The following is a 24,403-nucleotide window of genomic DNA, read 5'->3' on the forward strand; positions in this document are numbered from 1 at the left end:
GGAAAATACGTACAGGACATATAGGAAAGGTAAGTATTGTTTTATGAAACATTTGTTTCAGTTTTACAAGTATATCAGTACTGGTTTCTGATATGAAATATTTCCCTAACTGAAGCCAGAGCAAAAACAAGTTTGAAAAACATTGTTCCCCAAGTGTACTCTTTGGAAAAATAAGTGCTTTAAGTCTTAAGAAAATGTAGGAGGTTTTTGGTGTTAAAAGATAACTGAAGCATATTGAAAAGTTGAAGTTTATTTGAGCAAAAATCGATTGGAACAGGGCAGCTCCAGAAATAGTTAAGAGCACTCAGCAGACAGGAGCCAGAGAAAGTGTGGAAGCAAAGAAAGGAAATTATTTGATTGGCTGTAGCATAAAGACGAGGTGGCTGTTTGTGATTGGTTGTCCTTAGGTTTTGATTTCGTAACTTTGAGGCATTTGCTAGGCTCACGTGGCCTTAGCGTCACCTGTGTAACGGATTCCTTGTTTCATTAATTTAACAGTGGTCAAGTAAGTTTGGCAAAGTCTGAGAACCAATTTACCTTTGGAAAATTCAAAACTCACATTCACATATTAAAAGTCCTGCAAAGTCTTGCAGTGAAGAAACCTGTTTAATGGAACATTTTCCAAAGATTGGCTGTAGAACTTTTTCTTTACTCCAAGGATAATATCTATTACCATCCTCCAGCACTGGTGTTGAGAGAAGCATGCTTTCATCTGTGCTGCCATGGCCTCCGATTTCCATTGGTAAGTTGTTGTCTCTGAGAGTGCTAACTCCTGTCTCTGAGTTTGATCTACTTCAGTCTAACCCAGGTTATTCTAAAGAGGGGGCTATGGTGTGTGCGTGCAGAGAAACCCAGGCCACTGACAGTAAGGAAACAACAGCATATGTCAATTGCTCAGTCTAAGTCTGGTACTCAGGATCAAATTGCTCCACCATGCCTTGCTTTTCATCACTTATTTAAATCCCAGGGTTTTTTTTTCCAGGTCTGTTGCTAAGACCTCTTTTCAAGCTTCCTCCAATCCAGACATGCTAAGGTAACTAGCTGGGGCCACAGTGTGAGATCCCGGGGCCTTTTCTTGGTATTTACTTCTGCAACTCCACTAAGTGTTATATAAGGAGCTCAGAATTAAGAGTTAACATCTAGGAATGACGAGGTAACTAACTAGACGGAGATATTATAAATCTGGACAAGTTATTTAACTCTTCTGTGTCTCTAGTTACCATATCTAAAACAAGGAGATTGGACACGATTTTAGAGACCACATCCTGCACCAATATTTGGGTCTTTAATCTGGTGTTCTTAATATTAAAGTAATCGTGAAAAATTTTCCCTCCAGCTTTGCCTTCCTTCCTCCTTTCTTGATCTACTGTCCAAGTGTTTTGAGGGTCTGCTCTTTGTCAAGCATTGTATCAACTGCTGGGGAGATGATGGTGAAAAAATAATGTTTACATCTTGCTCCCAGCAATCACCTGCTTGGACAAAATGGTGATTCTTAACTCTGTCTGATGTCTGCCCAAGAGTATTTTGATATAGTCAATCTTTTATCTGATCACTACCTTTACTACAGAAAACATTTCTCCATTTCGCCAAAACATCTCCTCAGCTAAAAAAAATAAATATATGGAGCAGACAGGTGGCTCAGTTGGTTAGACCACGAGCTGTGGGCAATGGGGCTGCCGGTTCGACTCCCACATGGGCCAGCAAGCTGTGCCCTCCGCAACTAGAATGAAGTCAATGAGCTGCTGCTCAGCTTCCGGGTGGCCAGATGGCTCAGTTTGTTGGAGCGCAGGCTCTCAACCACCAGGTTGTCGGTTCGACTCCATGACTCCCACAAGGGATGGTGGGCTATACCCCTGCCCTGGACATGAGCTGAGCCCTCCACAACTAAGATTGAAAGGACAACAACTTGACTTGGAACAACTTGGCTGTTCCCCAATAAAGTCCTGTTCCCCTTCCCCAATAAAATCTTAAATATATGTATATATATATATATATATATATATATATATATATATATGTATATATGTACATGATTCATATTTACATTAGAAAATAGGTAATGACAGTTGCCTATTTGGGATGCTTCCACAACTAACACCCACCTTTGTTCCCTTGAAGAGCCATGATATCAATAAGTGCTGCCTTCACCCCCATACAACAATAGCTGGCCAAGGTCCATATTACATTCATGCTCTATATAAGTCCTATCTGGTGGAATTCTTTTCAGGCAAGAGTCACTTCTGAGCCACTGATAAATTTCTTTAAAATTGAATTAAATGAAAGTGGTTACTAGTGCTAATGCAACTATTCCTTAAAAGGGTAGAATATCTGTTAAACCTAAATATCAAATATGCTGAGAGTATGAGTACAAAATTAAATGTCCCATAAACCTTTAATTGCATATTCTTCAAGTTGTCTTAAACACACACACACACACACACACACACACACACACACACACAACATGCTGGCTTTTCATTTAACAACATCCAGGCATACTTTTGGAGTGCCTGATACATGCATTGCAGTCACCGTAAAACTTTTTTTTTTAACTTCTATTTGTCAAGTGACCTTCAAAAAAGAAAGTGCACTCTCTAGATAATGAAAGATAACAGTTGCATTGTACTTTTACTGCTCAGATCACATCTGGAACACTGTGTTCAATTCTAAGCACTGCATTTTTAGAGGAACACAGACAAACGAAAGTATTCTCAGAGAAGTGAGGGGAAAAATGGAGAGGGAGCTTAGAATGATATAAAAACAGAACTGCTAAAGACTGTGTGTGTTTTTAGACCAGAGAAGAGCAGATTATAAAGGCACACAATAGCTAGTGAGCTCTCTTTTTTTTTTTTTTACATCCCTCACACCGTGAACTCCCCTCCCCCCATCCACCACCACCCCGACCTCACACCGAGCCATCACATTATACACATAAAATTATAGTTGTCATTCATTAATGTCCAGCCTCTGGTGTACAATGCCATGACCAGGCATCCACAGCATCCCTGAGGTGGTCTCCCAAACAGGACACATGTCCATCGGACACCCAACAAAATCCCCAAACACTATTGAATAACTAGTGAGCTCTCTTCAAATATGAGGTAGCTTTCTCATTATACAGAGGGTGCCAAAAAAATGTATACACATTTTAAGAGAGGAAAAAACTATTAATAATAAATTGTAATACTCAATATATACCAATAACAAAAGATGAATACAAGTCATGTTTGACTTCTGCAATTACAAGAGGTGCTCAAAGTGGTTACCATCAGCATCGAGACACTCTGATTACGGGGAACTACTGCTTAAGCAACGTGGACCAAAACGTCCACTTGTATACATTTTTTTGGCACCCTTGGTATATTGCTCTGGAAAGCAAATGCAGTCAAAAGCTGAGGTCATGAGGAGGCGTGATTCCGCTCAAGCCAAGGTGTAGATCAGATCTTGGCTTTGGTACTTGATCATCAGAGATAACCAAGCCGAGGCTACACTACCACTTGGCTGGAGTATTATAGCTTTTTCTTCTATTTTGCATATTAGATTTGCATATATCCCTTCTTGCCCTTTGGTCAATGTGAACCCAAAATTGGATGAAAAATTAGGTCCCATAGTAGAATTGTGGAATCTATTTGAAAACTTTAGCTGGTACAATTTGATACAGAACCGAGGTCTTCTGTGGAACCATGTTCCTCACAGCTCTAAAATGACGGCAAAGTTGTGCTTGATCTTATTCATATTTCTAAGCATTAGTATAAAATATCCCATGTTATGACCTCAGGATATAATTTGAGGATATGAATAACTTGCAGAGCCAGAAATGTAGCCTTTCAGCTCCTCAAAAATTGAAATTTCAAGAGTATTTTCTTAAAATAGATTGAGCTCAACTTGCCCTGCAATTTTCTGGAAGAAAACCTATTATCAATTTTCAGAGAAACATCTCAGGAAGTGTTCTCTGACTTTCAGAAGTAGGATGAAAACCTCATCCCATGCATGTCACATCCTGGGTGTGGGTAGAATGCCTCCAAAGTATCACTTGTGGATGCTTTGCTCCGAGTGACGGATGGGGGTGTGGGTGACAGGACTGAGCTAGTGAATGCATGTAGGTTGAGGAGAAGGGAAATACATGATAGGAGGGCAGAGCTAAAATACCCAGAGGGGAGAGGAAGGGCTGACAGTGCTACCTTGAACAGTGGTTACAGCATTTAGCAGAGCAGCTGAGATTATGCACAGATGCATGCAAAGAGGCTGTGCAAAGAGTGAGAGTCTCCTGTCCCTTCCAGAATGGCACTGAAATGGATGAAAGGAGAATTGTGTACTCTCAGATTTCAATCTGTTGGTGTTGAAGAATAGAGAAGCCTACAGATTCTGACAATGGTAAAAAACACGACTTTGTATTTCAGTACTATCTTATATTTTCCAAAGTTCTTTCACATTTTGTGGGACCAAATATAGCATTGTAAAAACCTTAGAATATTCTTGAAATTTTTGGATCCCAAACCTGTTTAATGACTGCCAAATTCGGGGTATCAAATGTTTTTGTAAGGCCAATGAATTTAGTGGGTATCAGTGATGATCTCTGCATTTTATTTTTGCATTTTATTTTGTATTATTTTAACTAATACAAAGACTGTGTCCCATATTTCACATTCTGGCTGACTGTATAGTTTGGAAGGTTAGAGTTAGTTTTGTGGTGCATAATATTGTCCAAAGGGAAATTTGATCAGGAAATTGACGCAATTGTTCAAAAGCATGAACGGCAGGTGCATTTTGTAAGTTTATTCTGGTTTATTCTCATATCATAAAAATGATATGTTCATATCATATTTAGGGCTTGTGCCAGTTATTCCTCAAACTAGAGTAGAAATGTTGAATACTATTTTTCAAGTTAATATTCTTTATACCTTGTGGTCTTTTTCAGAAAATGCCAATTCTATTATTTCTCAAATACACTATTAAGAATTTAATTCAGATCCACTTAGGAAGTATCTATCAAGTCAAAATACATTATAAAGAGTCATGGCAACAGAAGGCACATAGCATATAATAGATGAGACTACGGAGTCAGAGCCTGACTATCAGAATTTATATTCTAATGCTATCGCTTACTGCACTGGATTTTGTGGGTGAGTTAATTTCTTTGTGCCTTGGTTTCCTTAGTTGTTAAGTGAAGATAATAATAGGGCACACTTCTTAGAGTTGTGAATTTTCAATGAACTAATAATACACATAGAACACTCTGAACATTGCCTAACCTTTGGTAAATGCTCTGTAAGTGCCAGCTATCATTATTCAAGGTTTTCTACTTGGAGTTCTAAGAATTAAGCAAACATTTCCATAACCTTACTGTATATTTTGAAGTATCAGCAGAGAATTTTAGATCCTAGGCCTTTTTAGAAATTACACTTCCTAATGTTTCAGAATTTCAAACCAATGGACAAATGTAAATATAATAATGTTTGGATATTTACAATGAAAAATTTTCATTTTAAAAAATGAGGTATATGTATATGTAGGTATATGTAGGTATATGTAGGTATATGTAGGTATATGTAGATTAAGGGACTTGCTGGAGATGTGAAAAAGGAAGACTATATCAGAGATTCTGTCTTCTGATAATCTCTAAAGCATTGCTTGGATATGTAAATCATAATCTGCAAACAAAAATAAATAAATACTCACAGCCAACTTTGGATCACAGATACTATTAATATTAACATTTTTGTATCCTTTGGTGTTTTTATAAACACAGCTTTTTTTTTTTAAGGTTTCATTGAGGAATGGTAACAGGACTTTATTGGTGAACAGTGTGTATTTCCAGGACTTTTTTTATTGGGGAACAGTATAGTGTGTTTTTCCCAGGACTCATCGGCTCCATCCAAGTCAAATGATTGTCCTTTCAATCTTAGTTGTGGAGGGCGCAGCTCAGCTCCAGGTCCAGTGGCCATTGTTAGTTTCAGGGGGCGCAGTCCACCATCCGTTACAGGAGTCGAACTGGCAACCTTGTGGTTGAGAGCACGTGCTCCAACCAACTGAGCCACCCATCCGCCCCTGTGCAAGGTCTGTTAAAGTCCAGGATGAGTTTAAATGAGTGAGCTGAGTCATCTTACCTTCCGGAAAATGTACTTATTTGCTTTTTCCATTCCAGCAACCTTAAGACAGTATCTATACACAGGCCAGGTAGAATGATTAACTGTGGAAAGCAAACCATATAATTCAAACAAAATAACCTCCTTTGGTCTGAACTATCCAAATAACTATGACTAAATTGGTTGTTCTTTGTTTGCTTCCTTTTGGAAACTGTGGGATCAGTAGAAAACGTGGATGAAAACGGAATTCAATTATCCAAACAATTGTCTCAATTTTCTTCCCAGAGACAGTCAGTGCTGACCCTTAAAATAGATAATAAGAAGTTCTGTGAAAGTGTTTTTCCCAAAAATAAGAACCATAGCTCCTGTCATTTTACTGTTATAGCATAACTTCTATTTAAATTTTACATATTTATAAGTATTGCTCTTATTCACATGTTTACTTTAAGCTGATATCAGCCAAAACCTATATTTGCAGTGTCACTACTACTTCCCATCAGCAGAAAACAAAGCTAGCACATTAATTTCTAAATGCTTGTCTAGGCGGAGAAAAACGGCTCAGACAGGAGATGTGAGAGAGGACATTTTCTAATGTGTGTGACTTGGATTCAGTCTAAAATGTAAACCAAAGAATCACCAATTAATATGAAGCTAATTAAGTTCTTACATATAGAAATGAAGTAGCTGAAACAAAATCAACTACCTAAAAATACTAGGAAACTCTTAAAAGTATTTGTCACCATAGTTGACTCGAACTAAACTATCAACTATCTTATCTGATATTGACAGAACACTACGCCTAACAGCTACAGAGTTGTTCTCTTGAATTGTATCATTCAAATTTCTTTTCAAATTCATGTTGACTCATGAAAGTTGAGTCAAAGATGTCTACTCATTAAAAAAAAATCTAATGAAAGTATCATATTCATGTTATCTGACTACAACAGAAGTAAAGTAGAAATCGCAAACAAGATATCTTGGTGTATTAGGCTACACCAAAATACCACAGATTCAGTGGACTAAACAGAAATTTTATTTTATTTTCTCCCCGTTCTGGAGGCTGGAAGTTTAAGATCAAGGTGCTAGCAGCTTTGGTTTCTGGTGAGTGCTTTCTTCCTGGTTTGTAGATGGTCACTTTTCTGCTATGTCTTCACGTGGTTTTTCCTCAATGGATACACGAAGAGAGTGAGAGTGAAACAGCAAGAGAGAGAGCTCTCTGGGGTCTCTTATAAGAACACGAATCCTACTGGATCAGGGCCTCACTCATCCTTAGGACCTTATTTAACCTTAATTACTTCCTTAGAACCTCATCTGCAAAGACAACTATACTGGGGGTTAGGGATTCAACATATGAATTTGGAGAGAGGGATCCACAAACATTCAGTCCATAAACCTTGAAAACCTCAAATATTTAGAAATTAGACATCAAATTTTGAAGTAATCTGTGTGTCAAATAAAAAAAAAGTAACAGGAAAATAGAAAATATTTTAAACTGAAGGACAATGAAAATACAAGATATTCATTTGGAGGGGATGAAACTAAGACATTGCTCAGAGAAAAATTTATAGCTTTAAATTCTGTTCTTCCTTGACAACGACCAGAAAAAAATCATTTAATAAAATAAAGGGTTTCTTCGTTTTTTTTATAACATAAATATTGAAAGTATAAAATGCTACATTTCCAAAAATATGTATTTTTTCTGCACCAGCACCCTTGTATTGTAAAAGTATCTACTTTTTGATCATGTGCTTCAATGCACTACACTTTTATTACAATTCCATTCCATCCATACAGCAAAAAGGCAAACATGGCTTTTATATCCTTAATAATTCTTTTTTAGACAGGGAAAGTTAAAAAAAATTTGAACAGTTTGCCCACTAATATGACACATAATGCATGTGTCACATTGCTTGGATATGCATGTACCTTGTTCTTGAATATTTTTTAAGGAGGTATACAATAAAGTTTCCGTAATTTTAACTCAGATATTTCTGTTTTAAAATAGTGTTGCTGTTTTGTTCTTTGCATTACTTTTCAAAATTCCTTGTTAAGTTTTTCTCTCGTGGCACACTTCTAATACTTCGAATTTTGGCAGGCAAAATAAAAAAAGCTGCAAACTTCTGCCCTTTGAGGTCACTGTAGTAACTAAACAGTATATCAAATTTTGAATATTTTTTGAAATCGCTTCACCAATAACTTCCCTGACCAAAGGTTCATGCATGATGGATCATCACACATACATTCAGAGAGATTGGACTCGCTATGAGAAGAAAAGATTCCCAGGAGTTTCTCATGGTGACTGCCTCTGTCATTGAGTAGTTAAGGGCCATCTGTCTCCCCTTCTGAAGTGAGGCCTTCTTACTGTCCACTTAGGGTGAGACATGGGCCTTATGGCTTTATTAGTATTCAGTGCAGTTTCTAGAACCACTTTCACCCAAACAGGAAAAAAAAAAAGAACCAAAAGCTAAGTTAGAGGACAATAATTTCTTTGTCTTTTGTTTGGTTAGATGGTAAGACCTAAGGAGAAGTGCCTCAGCTTGCTCAACTGACAACAAGCAAGTAAAGGTGATGACCAGTGAACTGATCAGCAGGAGGCATGGTCAGCTCATCACTGGCTGAAGAGTTCAGAGGTAAGAAGGTCATAGGTTATCTGCTGGTGGCAGCTCAGTCTGCAGTCACATCCTTTGGTAACGATGAACATGCATATTATGCCTTTGAACCTTAGTAGCCACCACACCTAATACACCACTAGGTTTAACAGGATACTCAAAGATTGATGTAGTTGGTGCCAATGTGTAAGGGTATTCATAAGGTGTGTAGATTAAACCAGCTTCCATCCCTGGAGGAACTATTGCAGCAGTTGGGCGAGGAGTTCTGTTTGGCATGACTGCAGTCTGTATTTGTCTGATCAAAGGCATTATGGTAGCACCAGCTCGCGTAGGAGTACACAGTGCAGCTGGAGGGAAAACAGGTGCAGGCCCAGTAATAATGCTTGGAGCAGACTGGGCTGTTGCTGCAAGAGAAAAGGCAAGGGCTGATGAGTTAATGTTGGCGTTTCTGTAGGTGGGTGCCATTCAGAATCGTGGCTCCATCAGCTTCATCTTCTTCAGGCTATCTTCTCCCCCTGTGGTAGGTACCAGTAATTTCTTCTCTTCCTCCATGGCTCTCTTCAGTTTGATCTCTGCTCTGTTTTGAGTGTTTTCACAGTGATCAATACACGTAAATCTTCATTGAGATGCTCCAAATTGGGCTTGGCTCTATTTTGTTCCTCCTTTTCTTTAATCCCTCATTGAGATCTTGGCTTTTGACCATTATTTTACATCCTGTTTCTGCTTCAAGCTGTTTCTAAGTCTTGTAGGTCCAAGGATTCTCCCAACAAAATTAAAATCTGGGTATTCTTTTCCAAGCACAAAAAGTTTCTCTTGTAACTGAACAATAGGTTTCATAGCATCAGGCAATTCTGCACTCGTTTTCTCTGTACTGCCATTTAACGTGTCATTGCACATATCTTTCTGTACTCTGCAAATTTCAGTCTCGAAGTGGCTTCTTCTATATATCCTTAGTTATAGGACTTCAGTTTAGCTGAAGTTGTAGGACTTCAGGTGATTCTCAATGATGATTGTTCTGCAATTCGGTTGTAATTTTGAGGTGATTATGAGAGAATGCAAGCACAGCATTTACCTCCCATGGCATCTTTACCAGAATACTTAAATTCTTATATTAAATAGAAGAAAGGTCTAGGATCAATGATCTAAGATTTCACCCTAATAATCTTAAAAAATGAAGAGCAAAATAAAACCCAAAATTGTAGAAGGGAGGAAATAAACCTAAGAGCAGAAATCAATGTAGTACGAAACACTAAATGGTAGAAAAAAATTAATAAATGTGAAAGCTGATTTTACATTATTCACCAGTCAAACCTTAGAAAACAAATCAAAGAGAAAAAATAAATAACACAGATTATCAGTAACAGGAACGATACAGGAATTATCATCACAGATCCTACAGAAATTAACATAATAAGAAGATATTATTAAAACATTTGCCAATAAATTTGAAAAATTAGATGAAATGGACAAGTTCCTATAAAAATATAACTTACCAAAATTGGCATAGATGAAACTGCATAGTCCTATATCTATTAAATATACTGATTTTTAAATCAAAAACTTTTCCATGAGGAAAACCTCAGTTTTAATGGTGAATCCTCAAATATTTGAGGAAGAAATATCACCAATGTTACATAAACTCTTTCAGAAACAAAGAAGGAAAGAACAATTACCAATTTGTTTTATGTAACCAACATTATATTATTTTTAAAATATAACAAATATATTATAAAAATAAAATTGTTTTTCATAAAACAGATGCAAAAATTCTTAATAAAATTTTAGTAAATCAAATCCAACAATATAAAAAAGGATAATATATCATGATCAAGTAGGGTTTTACCCTGGAATGCAAATTGATATAACATTTGAAAATCAATCAGTATGATTCATCATATTAACTGAATAGAAATAAAAGTAACGTTATTTCAATAGTGCAGAAAAAATATTAGACAAATTTCAATAGATGTGAAATTCAGTTAACATCTGAATCATGAACATAATCAATGGTGAAATACTGACTGTTTTCCTAAAGTTCGGGGCCAACTAAAGAACATCCTTTTTGATCACTTTTATTCAATCTTGTAATGGAGGTCTTAGTCATTGCAAAAAGGAAAGAAAAACAATGCATAAAAAATCAGAAAGTTCTAATGCTATCTATATTTGTAGATTATGTGATTATTTACTTATAAAATGCTAGAAAAAACTGCTAGAAATAATGAAAAAACTTAGCAAGGTCATAAGATACAAGGTCAATATACAAAAGTCAATTATATTTTTATATGCTAGTAGCAAACAGTTGGACATTGTTTAAAAAAAGATTCAATTTACAATATTACTACAAAACATTAAATCCCTAGGAATAAATTTAACAAAAGATGTGCAAGACCTCCTCACTGAAAAGTACAGAACATTGCTGAGAGAAATTTAAGACCTAAATAAATGGTGAAATACAGTATGTTCACGGATTACAACACTCAATATTGTTGAAATCTAAAATTTCCCCAGCTTGATCAATAGATGGAACACAAACCCAATCACCATTCCAGTGGGGTTCTTTTTGTAGAAATTGATTATCTCAATCTAAAGATTATTTTAAAATGTGACCTAGAATAGCCAAATTAATTGTTTTAATGTTGTTAATTCAAGAAATATTTATTGATAGGTGCTATGGGACAGAGTAATTTTAAAACAAGAAGAACAAACTTGGAGGACTTAAATGATCTGATTTCAAGAATTACTATAAAGCTGTAGTAATCAAGAAGGTACAGTACTGGCATAAGGATAGACATAAATCAATGGAACAGAATAAAGAATCCAGAATTAGACCCACAGATATATGGTAAATCAATTCTCTACAAAGGTGCTAAATATTCAAATATATTGACATAAAGTAATTCATTTTTTATTATCTTTTTAATGTCTCTAGCATTTTTTGTTCTCTTTTTCATGTCTGTGTTTGTAACTTTGACCTGTTTTGTTGTTTAAAAATTCAAAAAATAAACATTTGCTTTGTTAAATTGTCTCTATTGTACACTTGTTTTAGTCTCTATAATTGTAATTTTTGACATTTGGCTAGTCTTGATGTATGACCTAACATACAATTGATTTGAATAATTGTTCCATGTGGGTTTGAAAATCATGTGTATTCTGCAGTTGTTGAATGTACTATATTTTATATATCACAATTAGGTTCATTTTATTAATTGTATTATTCAAATATTAAATATCTTTAACGATTGTATCTTTTTCTGCTTGTTTTATCAACTATTAAAAAGATTTGTCCGGTTTTTGTTTTAATTCTTTCCGTTTTAGCTTTACATATTAGGCAAACAATTTTTCTTTATTTCTAAAGTAAACTAAGTTTTATTTTATTTTAATGAACACTGACATGAGATCTACCTTATTTATTGATTTTATTTTTTAATAAATTAAAATTTTATTTGTAATTTTTAAGTGTATTATTGTTGACTATAGGTACAATGTTGTACAGCAGATCTCTAGAGCACATTCATCTTGCTTGACTGAAACTTTGTGCCCACTGATTAGCAACTCCCCATTTTTTTCTCCTCTCAGCCTCTGGCAACCACCATTCACTCTTTGATTCTATAAATTTGACAATTTTAGATACTTCATGTAAGGAGAATCATGCATATTTGTCATTCTGTGATTGGCTTGTTTCACTTAGCGTAACGCTCTCAAACTTAATTCATGTTGTTGTATATCGCACAATTTCTTTTTAAAGCCAAATCATATTATGTGGTATGTATAAGTGACAGTTTCTTTATCCTCTCATCTGTCAATGAACATTTAGGTTGTTTCCACTTTATGGCTATTGTGAATAATGCTGTAATGAAATTGGAGTGCTAATATTTCTTCAAGATGCTGATTTGAATTCTTTTGAATACATTTCCAGAGTAAGATTTTTGGATCATATGATAGTTCTATTTTAAAATTCTTGAGGAACTTTCATAGTATTTTTTTTTTATAGTAACTGCACCATTTTGCATTCCCACCAGCAATGTAGAAGGGTTCCAACTTCTCCCCATCGTTGCTAACACTTGTGTTTTTTTTCCCTCTAATAGACATCCTGACAGGTGTGAGGTGTTATCTCACTGTGGTTTTGATTTGCATTTTCCTGATGATTTATGATGTTGAGCAATTTTTCATATGCCTGTTGATCATTTGTATTTTTTAGGAGAAATGTCTATTCATGTCCTTAGCCTATTATATTAGTTATTAGTTTCTTTGTTATTGAATTATAGAAGTTCCTTATATATTTTGGAGATTAACCCTTTATCATATATATAATTTGCAAATATTTTCATCCATTCTGTATGTTGCCTTTTCACTCTGTTGATTGTTTCCTTTGCTGTAGAACTTCGCAGCCGAAACTATTTGAAAAGAATCTCAAAATAAATCTCCTTTTTCTGCCTGAATCTGGAGTATCTATGCCTTTGTAATGATTTTTCTTCCTCTGTATTCTACATTTCTCTCTTATTACCCTCTCTTCTTACTCTGCTTCACAATTCTGGGGAAAGATTGTACAGGAGATATTAGTGAACTAGTCTTTGGTCTTACAGGGTTAAGTATGGTTCAGAACCATGGAGAGCAGCCCATATGGTTCAAACTTCTCAGTGATGACCTGATTACGGCAGGTCTTTACCGGCTCTGTTCTAAATCCTAGAGTTTAGTGCAGTGCCTACCATATAAAAAGTAGTCAATTAATATTTGTTGACTGAAAGGAAATGACACGAATTCTCCATAGTGGAATCAGTTCATGCAGGACTATGAACACTTTCGTAGCTCTTGATACATGCCACCAAATTACTTTTCAAAAGTGCGACATTAATTTACACAACCACCAAGTAAAACTTCTTTAATTTTTCTCTTTATATCCTTCACTTATTGATCTTTTTTACAGTAGTTGACATATTAGTTTCAGGTATACATCACAGTGATTCAACATTTCTATTCTTTACGAAGTGATCACCACAATAATTCTAATAACCGTCTGTCACTATACAGAGTTATGATAATATTGACTATTTTCCCTATGCTGTACATTACATCTACATGACTTATTTTTTATAACTGGTGGTTTGTACCATTTATTCTCCTTCACATTTTTCACCCATTTCCCCACTTCCCTGCCCTCTGGCAATCATCAGTTTTTTTCTCTGTATCTATGAGTCTGTTTGTTTTATTTGTTCATTTGTTTTTTAGTCCACATTTAAGGGCAATAATATGGCATTTGTCTTTTTCTGTCTGACTTATTTCACTTAGTGTATTGCTGTCTAGTTCCATCCATGTTGTCATCAATGACAATATTTCATTTTTTATGGCTTGGTAATATTCCATTGTATATATACCACATCTTCTTTAACCATTCATCTGTCGATGGACACCTAGGTTTCCATATTTTGGCTATTGTCAATAATGATGCAAAATAAACATGGGAATGCATACATTTTTTGAATTAGTTTTTATTTTCTTTGGATAAATACCCAGAAATGGAATTGCTGGGTCATATGGTATTTTTATTTTTAATTTATTGAGGAAACTTCATACTGGTTTCCACTTCACTCACATGGGTGATAGAATATGTGCCTATTGGCTCTCACAAAACATGAAATTCATATGGGGGAGCAGATGCAAAAACAAATGATTATATTACAATGGTATCAATTCTATATTAAAGTATGCTATGAGACATGTAGAGGAAGATCTTCTTATTAGACTTGAAGGTCAGAGAATTCTACCTCATGAGAATATAAAATTTGAGCTGAATCTTGCAAGAATAAGAATTAATCAGGTGAAAAGAGGAAAATGCAGAAGTAGTGGTAGGATTAAAGTAAAGTTTCATACAGGTTTCATTGCCTGCCCGTCGCATAATAATTTTTATAGCATACAACTGTTTGTCAATGACCATTGAAGCAAGGATGGACACTTAAAACAACTAATTCTTTTATCTTTAACAGAGGAAATAGTTTATTCCATCATGCAGAACTGAGGTTTGGACATCATATTAAATATGGTGCAAAATGAGTAAAGTGTGTGTGTGTGTGTGTGTGTGTGTGTGTGTGTTAGAAAGAGAAGGAGGAGAGGAGAAAGAGAGAGAGTCTTAGGAAAACGCATGGACTCCATAAAAGAAAAGAGGCTGAGATGAAAATAACAATAAAAACCCTGACTGAGGAAAGAACTTTGGGTCTAGCATTTCTTTTTCTGTTTGCATCAAGCCTAGTTGTGTGTCAGTTTCTGCCCTTGGATTTTATGAAAAGTCTATATTGTAACAATTTACTTTCCCCTTATTGTACCTGAGTTATTCTGAGTGGGTCTCATTTTTTCTTCAATTAAAGCCTTAAGGAAAATGTGTTCTAATTAGAGGGAGTTGATAGAGACATTGACGAAAATTCAAGTGTTTCAATATAAATGGAATCAAACGTGGTTCTTTGTGACTGGCTTCTTTCACTTAGTACGTTTTTAAGGTTCATCCACATTGTAGTATGTATTAGTACTTCATTTCTTGTTATTGCCAAATATATTCTATTGCATGGCTATATTACATTTTATTTATTCCTTTATGAGTTGATGAACATTTGGATTGTTTTTACTTTTTGACTCTTATGAACAATACTGTTACGAATAATTGTGTATAAGCTTTTATGTGGACATACAAGGTCTGACAATTAAGTTCGTGAACTTGTTGCAACAATATTGCTAACCATTTTTTATATCAGAGGGATTATTCATTATGAATTGTTACCGAGTGGACGGTTAACCAAGTTTACTATTTGGAAGTGCAGGAAGGGCTGCAGGAAAAAGTTAGATGACTTGAACTTTTCGCCAACAATTCATGGCTCTTGCATCATGACAATGCACCAGTTCACACGGCACTGTCTGTGAGGGAGTTTTTAGCCAGTAAACAAATAACTGTATTGGAACACCTTCCCTACTCACCGAATCTGGCCCCCAATTACTTCTTTCTTTACCTGAAGATAAAGGCAATATCGAAAAGAAGATATTTTGATGACATTCAGGACATTAAGGGTAATACGACGAGAGCTCTGATGGCCATTCCAGGAAAAGAGTTCCAAAATTGTTTTGAAGGGTGGACTAGGCACTGGCATAGTTGCATAGCTTCCCAAGGGGTGTACTTTGATGGTGACCTTAGTGATATTCAGCAATGAGGTATGTAGCACTTTTTCTAGGATTAGTTGGCAAACTTAATTGTCTAACCTTGTATGTTTTCATTCTCTTAGGAGTAAAATTGCTGCATTGTCTGGTAACTATGTTTAACAGCATGAGAAACTCATGCTGTTAACAGTTTCTCATGTTTAACAGTTTGGAAAACAGCTGTACCCCTTTACACTTCAACCAGCAGTATATGAAAGCTCAAATTTCTCTACATCCTTGTCAAACTCCTTATTCTCTGTCTTTTTGAATATAGCAATCCTAGTGGGTATGAAGTGGTATTTTACTATGGTTTTTGTTTCCCTGATAGTTAATGATGTTGAACATCTTTTCATGTGCTTATTTGTATATATATATATTTGAGAACCGTTTGTTCATATCCTTTGTCCACTTTTTTTGTTTGTTTGTTTAACTTCAAGGGTATTTCAATGTTTATTGGCCATTTAGTTTTTCTCTTCTGTGAAATGACTTTCTGTCACTTGCCTATTTTTCAGCTGTTTTGTTTGCCTGACATGGTTTGCACTTTTTGAATCTTATTTAATAAATCTGTGCCTACTTCTTTTGTGAAAGGGAAGCAGTTTAGTGTAGTGGTTCCAGACAGGGACTCAAGAGGCAGATCACTTGAGTTCAAATCACAGTTCTTCTATTTAGTGGCTCTGTGGACTGGAGAAATTTAGTGGCTCAGTTTCCTCATGTATAACATGGGAATGATACAATAGTATCTAGTTCATAGGGTTGTTATGAAGACTAAATGAGTTAGCATATTTAAAATGCTTAAAACCATAATAAGCACATAATAAGCATGTTATTATTTGCATCTTTATTCTATCTGACCTGATTTTTTAAATGCTGTGACAGAAAACAAATTGGACTTTTGCTCCATAGACACAACCAATAATTAAAGCAGGATTTATTGAATAATCTGTCCTTTCTATGTTGTTTTGTTCATGTTTCAAGTTGGTCTATCTTGTAGCTCTCTATCCTATTCCATTAGCTCCATTTGTCTACCCCTGTCTTTTAGTAATTGTATTGTAACTTCAATAGGTCTTGCTTGCTAGTAGAATAAATCCCTGTACTTTTTAAAATCCATCATCAAAATTATCTTAATTATTCTTACAATTTTGCTCTTAAATACGGACTTTAGAATTAGTTTGTCAAATTCTGTAAAATCTCTGTGGGTATTGTGGGTATTTTGATTAGAATTACATTGATTCTCTAGATTAATTATGGTGAAAACTGACATCTTTATGGTGACGCTCCCACTTTCAGTTAGATTTTTGCACATTTATGTCTAGCTGACAAAAACCCAAGTTGAATGACAATGTCTTAGCTATACGAGAAGCTGAAATTTTGAGTTCTGCCTTCTACTTTTGGGAGGGCATTAAAGAGAAGATGGACAGCCACATAAACATGATGAAGGCATACTATATATTTAGCCTATTATGTCATTTTTAAGTAAGTATATAGAGTAGGCCCCCCTCTCCGTGGTTTTGCTTTCTGTAGTTTCAGTTACCCACAGTCAACTGCAGTCAAAAATATAAAATGGGAAATTCCATAAGTAACCAATCAATAAGTTTTAAACTGTGCCCCGTTCTGAGTAATGTGATAAAATCTCACACTGTCCCACTCTGTCCTGCCTGAGAAGTGAATCATCCCTTTGTCCAGTGTTAGTCAGTTAGTAGCTTCTTGATTATCAGCTCGACTGTTGCAGTATTACTGTGCTTGTTCAAGTAACTCTTATAGCAGCCTAGTGCTATGTCACGATGCCCATGTCATTCACCTCACTTCATTGCATCACGGAGGCATTGTATCATCTCATATCATCACAAGAAGGGTGAGTGCAATACAATACAATACGGTATTTGAGAGAGACCACGTTCATACAACTTTTATTAGTATATTGTTATGTTTTATTATTTGTTATTATTGTTAATCTCTTACTGTGCTTAATTTATAAATTAAATGTTATCATAGGTATGTATGTTGTCGCATACAGCGCAACACGGGCAGTGAGAGAACGAGAAGGGGTGGCGAAGGGTTCAGAAAAAAAACAGAAGTCAAGATATTATGCACTAGGGGCCAAGGGTCTCACAGCTTCAAAGGACTGAGAGCCCCAAATTGGGCCACCTTGTGGCTTTTATTTATGTTCACACAAGGAAGTAACATTGTTTTCTCCACGGTCTGTGAATTTCATACATTATACTAGAAAACTGATTCAAACTGATCACCTTTGCCTGCAAGCAGCGGAACCGTAAGTCTCAGGATGTACCGCGCCAAGGGACAAAATCTTTATGCTGAAACTTACTGATGTGAATAGATGGAGAACTGTTATCATATCATTGAATCTCTTCCCAAGTAGGTTATGGGAAGGAATATAGCCACAGAGGCAGAAGCTCTCCTTAGCTGGGGGAAGGTGGGGGGTCTATGCCCACCTCTATCAACCCCGTGGGTTCTCCTGATGGTCCCCAAAAGGCTGCACCTGGCTTAGGTTGTTTCCCCCGTGGAGAATCTTACCATCATTGGCTAACCAGCCATCCTTTGGGGCCAAACAGGGAAACATAAGGTGCAAGCACAAAGGTGAAGCAAAGTCCCTGAAAGGATTAGTCTCACAGATTCTCCTTTCTTTAGAGGTAGGTACAAGGGGGCAGACAGGTAGGTTGCTGCGTGACAACAGTATGCATAGGAAAAAACGTGGCATATGTACAGGGTTTGGTACTATCCATGGTTTCAGGCATCCATTGGGGGTCTTGGAACATATCCCCCAATGTTATATCTTGATTGACATGCTTTTTTTGCACGAGGAGGAATGGGTGATTTCCACTGAGAACTACGAACTTTGATCTCAGGATCATAACCAAGTTTCATCTCCTGGGATGACACGTCTTAAAAAGCTGGAATCTGAAGTGGCACAATCACGCAACTCCAATGAAATTGACAAACTCTGTTGTATTTGTTTGACAGTCAAAACGCATGGAACAAATTTACCACTCATTTGCCTCACGTTCAAATCTGTTATTAAAATGCTTTGAACAGAACCATAAGAGATGTTCAGATCCTCAGAAATTTCCCTAATAGTCAATTGCCTGTTTGGTCAAATTATTTTGCTTACTCTTTCAACATTCTGTTGGGTTTTTGATGTTGAAGGACGTCCGATCTCTCTTCGTCCTCAACCGATTTACAACCACTAGAAAATCACTCATACCACTTATAAACTATCTTCATGGTCACTGCAGCATTACCATAAACTAATGCTAACATTTCATGTGTTTCTTTAGCACTTTTTTGCAGTTTGAAACAAAATTTCATGTTAATGCATTGTTTGTGATCCTTGATTAACGGCACACTTTAAAACACGCCTTCTCTCAACCATAGCTCACACCGGCTGACTGCACCAAATAAGTTGAAACTTGTCACACATTGTTACTAAGGTTCAATGCGCCACTTCCCATATTAAAGATACCTGCCTTTCCATTGGATGGCACTCAGCAGCAGCAGTCACCATATTTTTTTATCACACTTATGATAGGGGAATCAGGAGAAGAGAGAGAGCAAGGAATTGAAAACCTATTTGAAGAAATAATGATGGAAAAGTTCTCTAACCTGGTAGAGGAAATAGATATACAAGCTCAGAAAGCGCAGAGAGTCCCAAATAAGATGAACCCAAAGAGGCCAACACCAAGACACATCATAACTAAAATGCCAAAGGTTAAAGACAATCTTAAGATCAGCAAGAGAAGCAGTTAGTAACCTACAAGGGAGCTCCCATAGACAGTCAGCTGCTTTTTCAACAGAAACTTTACAAGCCAGAAGGGATTCGCAGGGAATAGTCGAAGTGATGAAAAACAAGGAACTTCAGCCAAGATTACTTTACCCTACATCTATCATTTAGAATTGAAGGACAGATGAATAGCTTCCCAGACAAGGAAAAGCTAAAGGAATTGATCACCACCAAACTAATATTACAAGGAATTGTAGAGGGACATCTTTAAAACGAAGAAGAAAAAAAAGATAAAAAATATGAATAAAATCACAATAACTACATACCTGTCAATAATTACTTTAAATGTAAATGGATTAAATGCTCCAATCAAAAGACATAGGAGGGCTGAATGGATAAGAAAACAAAACTCTTACATATGCTGCCTAAAAGAGACTCACTTCAGATCAAGATACACAGAGACTGAAAGTAATGGGATGGAAAAATATATTTGATGAAAATGGAATGAAAAAAAACAACCTGAAATAGCAATACTTATACCAGAAAAAATAGACTTTAAAACAAAAGCTATAATGAGAGACATAGAAGGACCCAGTAATCCCACTTCTGGGTATTTAACCAAACAAACCCAAAATGTTACTTCAAGGGGACATGCTCATCCATATGTTCTTTGCAGCATTATTTAAATAAGCCAAGATAAGAAGGCAACATGGGCGACCTTCATGAATGGATAAAGAAGAGGTGGTACATATATACAATGGAATATTACTCAGCCATAAAAAAGAATAAAATCTTGCCATTTGCAACAACGTGGGTGGACTTAGAAGGTATTATGTTGAGTGCAGTAAGTCAGACAGAGAAAGACAGATCCAATATGATTTCACTTATATGTGGAATCCAAAGAACAAAACAAACAAACAAAACAGAAAAAGACTCATAGATACAGAGAACATTTTGGAGGTTGCCAAATGGGAGGGGGTTGGGGGTTGGGTGAAAAAGGGGAAGAGATTAAGAAGTAGTTACAAAATAGTCATGGGGATGTAAAGTATAGCATAATGAATATAGTCAATAATATTATAATAACTATGTGTGGTGGTAGATGAGTACTAGATTTATCTGGGTGATCACTTCATAAGTTATATAAATGTCTAATCACTATGTTGTACACCTACAACTAATATAATATTGTATGTCAACTCTAATTGAAAATTTGACATTATTCAAAAAGAACCGCTTTGTTTTTGAAAGCCAATGCTCAATAGCACCATCTACTGTTAACATAGTGCATTTTCATAGCAGTGGGAAGAATATTAGACTCTCAGATCTTCATATGAAAGAAATACAAGAAATAAGTACAAGAAATTCTTTAGTCACAACTTTCTAAGCTTATGGATAAAGAATGTGAGACCCAGAAAAGATAAGTAACTTGTCAAAAGTCTCAGATTTCTTTCTGAAATGATATATATTATTGCAAACTAAAATTTCTGTAGGCACTTTCAAAGCAAGGGAACATGGAGAAGCAATTTATCCTAGTGATCAAATCTATAGGGTTAAACATCAAGCTGGCTCTGTTTCTGGGTCCAGTGCTATCTTTGGGCAAGTTAATTAACTGCTCTGTGATTCTGTTTTTACATGTGAAAATTGGCAACACATGTGCTTTTCAGTGTTTGTGTGAGAAGCAGACGATGTAAAGCACCATGCATGCAATATGGTGATCAATACTGGTGACATTATTTTTATTAAGTGGTGGAACTGCTTTTGAATCCAGGTGTCTTTGACTTCAGTGTCTGTTCTTTAAACTTAACCACACAGCCATCAGAAGAGAATGGGTATATTTATTTATACAAAATAAAAATCCACGAACATTTGATAACACATTATATCAAAATATAAGCCCACTGACATGGCATAAGTTTTATGGGAGTTTTCGACTTGGGGAGAGAAGGAAACTGGGTCTTATCTTCAATACTTGGAAAGAGGTCCGTAGTTGCTTGTGTTATTATTTTATCCAGCAAGCTTTTTCTCTTTTAGTAATAGACCCTATCCTCTTGGCTTCGAAGGTGGGCGTATGGCTAAGTCCTGGCCAATCATAGTACTTCATTTTTCCTGGACACAGTGAATAGTTCAGGGGACATGTGATGCAAAAAGATCCAGTGTCCAGAAGAGTCAGAGAAATGAGAGAAGTGTGATATCTTAACCTCATGCAAATACCTTCTGCAAGGTACCTCATTCTTAATAAAGCGTGTTGGAGACTTGACTGTCATCCCGTATTCATTCTCCTCCTCTTTTCCAACAGATCCCACGAACCTACATTTTCCAGTCTCCTTTAGAAACAGGTGTGACCAGTAGACTCACTGGGGCCAATGGGTGTGGGTGAAATTGTTGAATGCTATTTCTAGAATTTTATCTTAAACCATTAGTTATGCTTCTCCATTCTCTTTTCTCCATTCCTGTAGGCTAGAAAGCAAATGTGGCAGGGACTCAGCTTTAACTTTTTGATTAAAACAATACCTTAGAAAATGAACACCTTGCATAGACTAGGAAAGAAGTGAATTTTTATAGTGAAAGCACTCACTGGAAACACTGTGTGGATGTAGTGTTAGATGTAAAGTCAGTGCAGAAAACAAAAATCCATTTAGGCGCAGCCATAAAATCGAATGAAGTACTGATTCATACTACAACGTGGAGGAAACCTGAACACATTGTGCTAAGTGATAGAGGTCACACACAAAGTCATATATTGTATGATTCCATTTATGTGACATGCCTAGAATAGGTAAATCTATAGAGAGTAAATTCGTGATTGCCAGGGCTAGAGGAGCTGCAGAGGTAGAGAATGACTGCTAGTGGGTACCAGGCTTCTTTTGGTGGTGATGAAAGTGTTCTGGACTTAGACAGTAGTAATGGCTGTACAACTTTCCGAATATACTCAAAACCACTGAATTGTATACTTTAAAGGGGTGAATTTAATGGTATGTGAACTATGTCTTTAAAAATCCCTTTAGGCTAAATTGCCCCTGAAAGTCCTTTTTAGAGTCTAACACAGCTAGTTTTACCTTTATTGTAAAAAATAAATTGCCTTTTTAACTTTTATTTTGAGTTGAGTACTAGATAACGCAGTATGCTTGCATTTAGGAGCCCTATTACAAAAAAAATGTAAAATGTATAATTTGAGTCATTGTGGGGACAAAGCCCCAAAAGGCAGTTTCCAGGCTCTCGGCCCCACGTAGAAAGGTACTGGCTTGGGTAGTAAATGGCCATCAACTGTGATCAGATGGCCATCAGCTGTGGCTAGTTGGCCGTCAGCTGTAACCTGTAAGCCATTGGCCAGTAATATAACTGCTGTGGCTACGCTAGCAAGGAAGGAATGGGGGCTAGCAAGAGCGGATTTCAGAGAGGCGGATGCCGCCGGTGAGAATATAGTGATATGACTCCCCTACTTACGGCTCCGTGGGTGTTCCTTTTTGTCTTCACCATGTCCTGCGTTCTTATGTGGGGAGCGGGACCAGAGACTCCGCCGGACGCCCTGCATGACAGTCATACATACTTGGTTGTATGAAATTCTCACATTATAAAGTGCAGGGATTGAGATCAGAGGTATTCAAAAGGAAATATACTGGTATGTACTCCTGGAGGTACAAGAAAAATTTTCAAGAGGTGATTAGGCACAGATAGTTTTAAAGAAATGAATTCCTAGGTCCATCAACTTGCAGGTATTATCCATTCAAAATTTATCTGTGGCTAAAGCTGCCATGTCATTAAGTCCTACTATCATGTCCTACATGCCATTTCTCAATTTACAGAAGGCATACCTCTCCCTGTCATAAATTCTTACCATGGTAAAATCCTGAGGGTGCCAAACAATCTGACAATTTCAATACTGGTGCTGGGGAAGCCTCCTTTACATTAAGCCTCCTTTACATAAACCACGATAGAGCGTTGCATTTTTCCCTGCCTTATACTTTTGGCATATAATTCAGAAGGCATTTAATGAGTGACACTATAGTAAAACTCATTTCATTCACGTGTCTACTTATTTAGAGGAACAATCTATGAAAATGAAAGCTAGGCATGGAAGCCAGTTCAAGATTCCATTGGTACATAAATACTGGCTTCCTGACCTCCATGACTATGAAGTAAACACCCTCGCAGAGAGTAAAAAGGAAGCGGCTGCGGAAGACCGACTGGCATGTTTGCAGACCAAGAAAAATGCAGTAGCATAGGAGTTTCCCCTTATACTCTTGTCAATCGCAGGACACACACGTATCTGTTCACTGGTTGTCTACATTCGCTGCAGTCCGTTTCTGAAAGCATGGTTGTGTTCAAACGATACACGGCCTGTTCAGACCAGCTTCAGAGGCAGCTCCAAGGACCCGGACTGGGGGGCAGCACGCGCTCTCCAGTGAGCAGGGGCTCCTTGTCGCTGCACAGCGTGGGAGGGCAGGGCGAAGGGAGCCGGCAGGAAGCAGCGCGCTCAGCCACTTCATTTGCTCACTGTTTCCAGGGAGAGCCTTTGTGGCTCCAGACAGTCCAGGTCGGCGTAGGAGAGCGGGCGCCTTCACCACTGTGACGGCACCGACCTCCAGTACTGACTGACCCGTCCGGTAGCCCTCGCACCTCGCTCCGTTTCTCCAAGTACCTGCCTGAGAACCGGGTCTGAAGTCGCGTGCCACCGCGCATGGCTCCGCCCACCCCGCGTAGCCCCGCCCCGCCCAGTTAGGGTCCCACCCATCTTACCACTTCCGGCGCTAGCCTCCCAACCAGACTCTGTCGCTCTTCACTTCCCTCTCCTGGAC

The 24,403-nt window shown here is 36.9% G+C and overlaps 1 pseudogene across 1 annotated transcript; it reads right to left on the reverse strand.

Annotated features, from left to right (window-relative positions):
• Nucleotides 1-8,761: 8,761 nt before the first annotated feature.
• On the reverse strand, nucleotides 8,762-23,921 carry LOC308509841 (KH domain-containing RNA-binding protein QKI-like; annotated as a pseudogene). Its single transcript has 3 exons — nucleotides 23,847-23,921; nucleotides 21,819-21,931; nucleotides 8,762-9,644 (listed from the first exon to the last, which is right to left on the reverse strand). The product of its transcript is annotated as a KH domain-containing RNA-binding protein QKI-like (transcript).
• Nucleotides 23,922-24,403: the final 482 nt, after the last annotated feature.

The sequence above is a fragment of the Rhinolophus hipposideros genome (genome assembly GCF_964194185.1).
Source record: "Rhinolophus hipposideros genome assembly, chromosome: 17".
NCBI classification, from domain to species: domain Eukaryota; kingdom Metazoa; phylum Chordata; class Mammalia; order Chiroptera; family Rhinolophidae; genus Rhinolophus; species Rhinolophus hipposideros.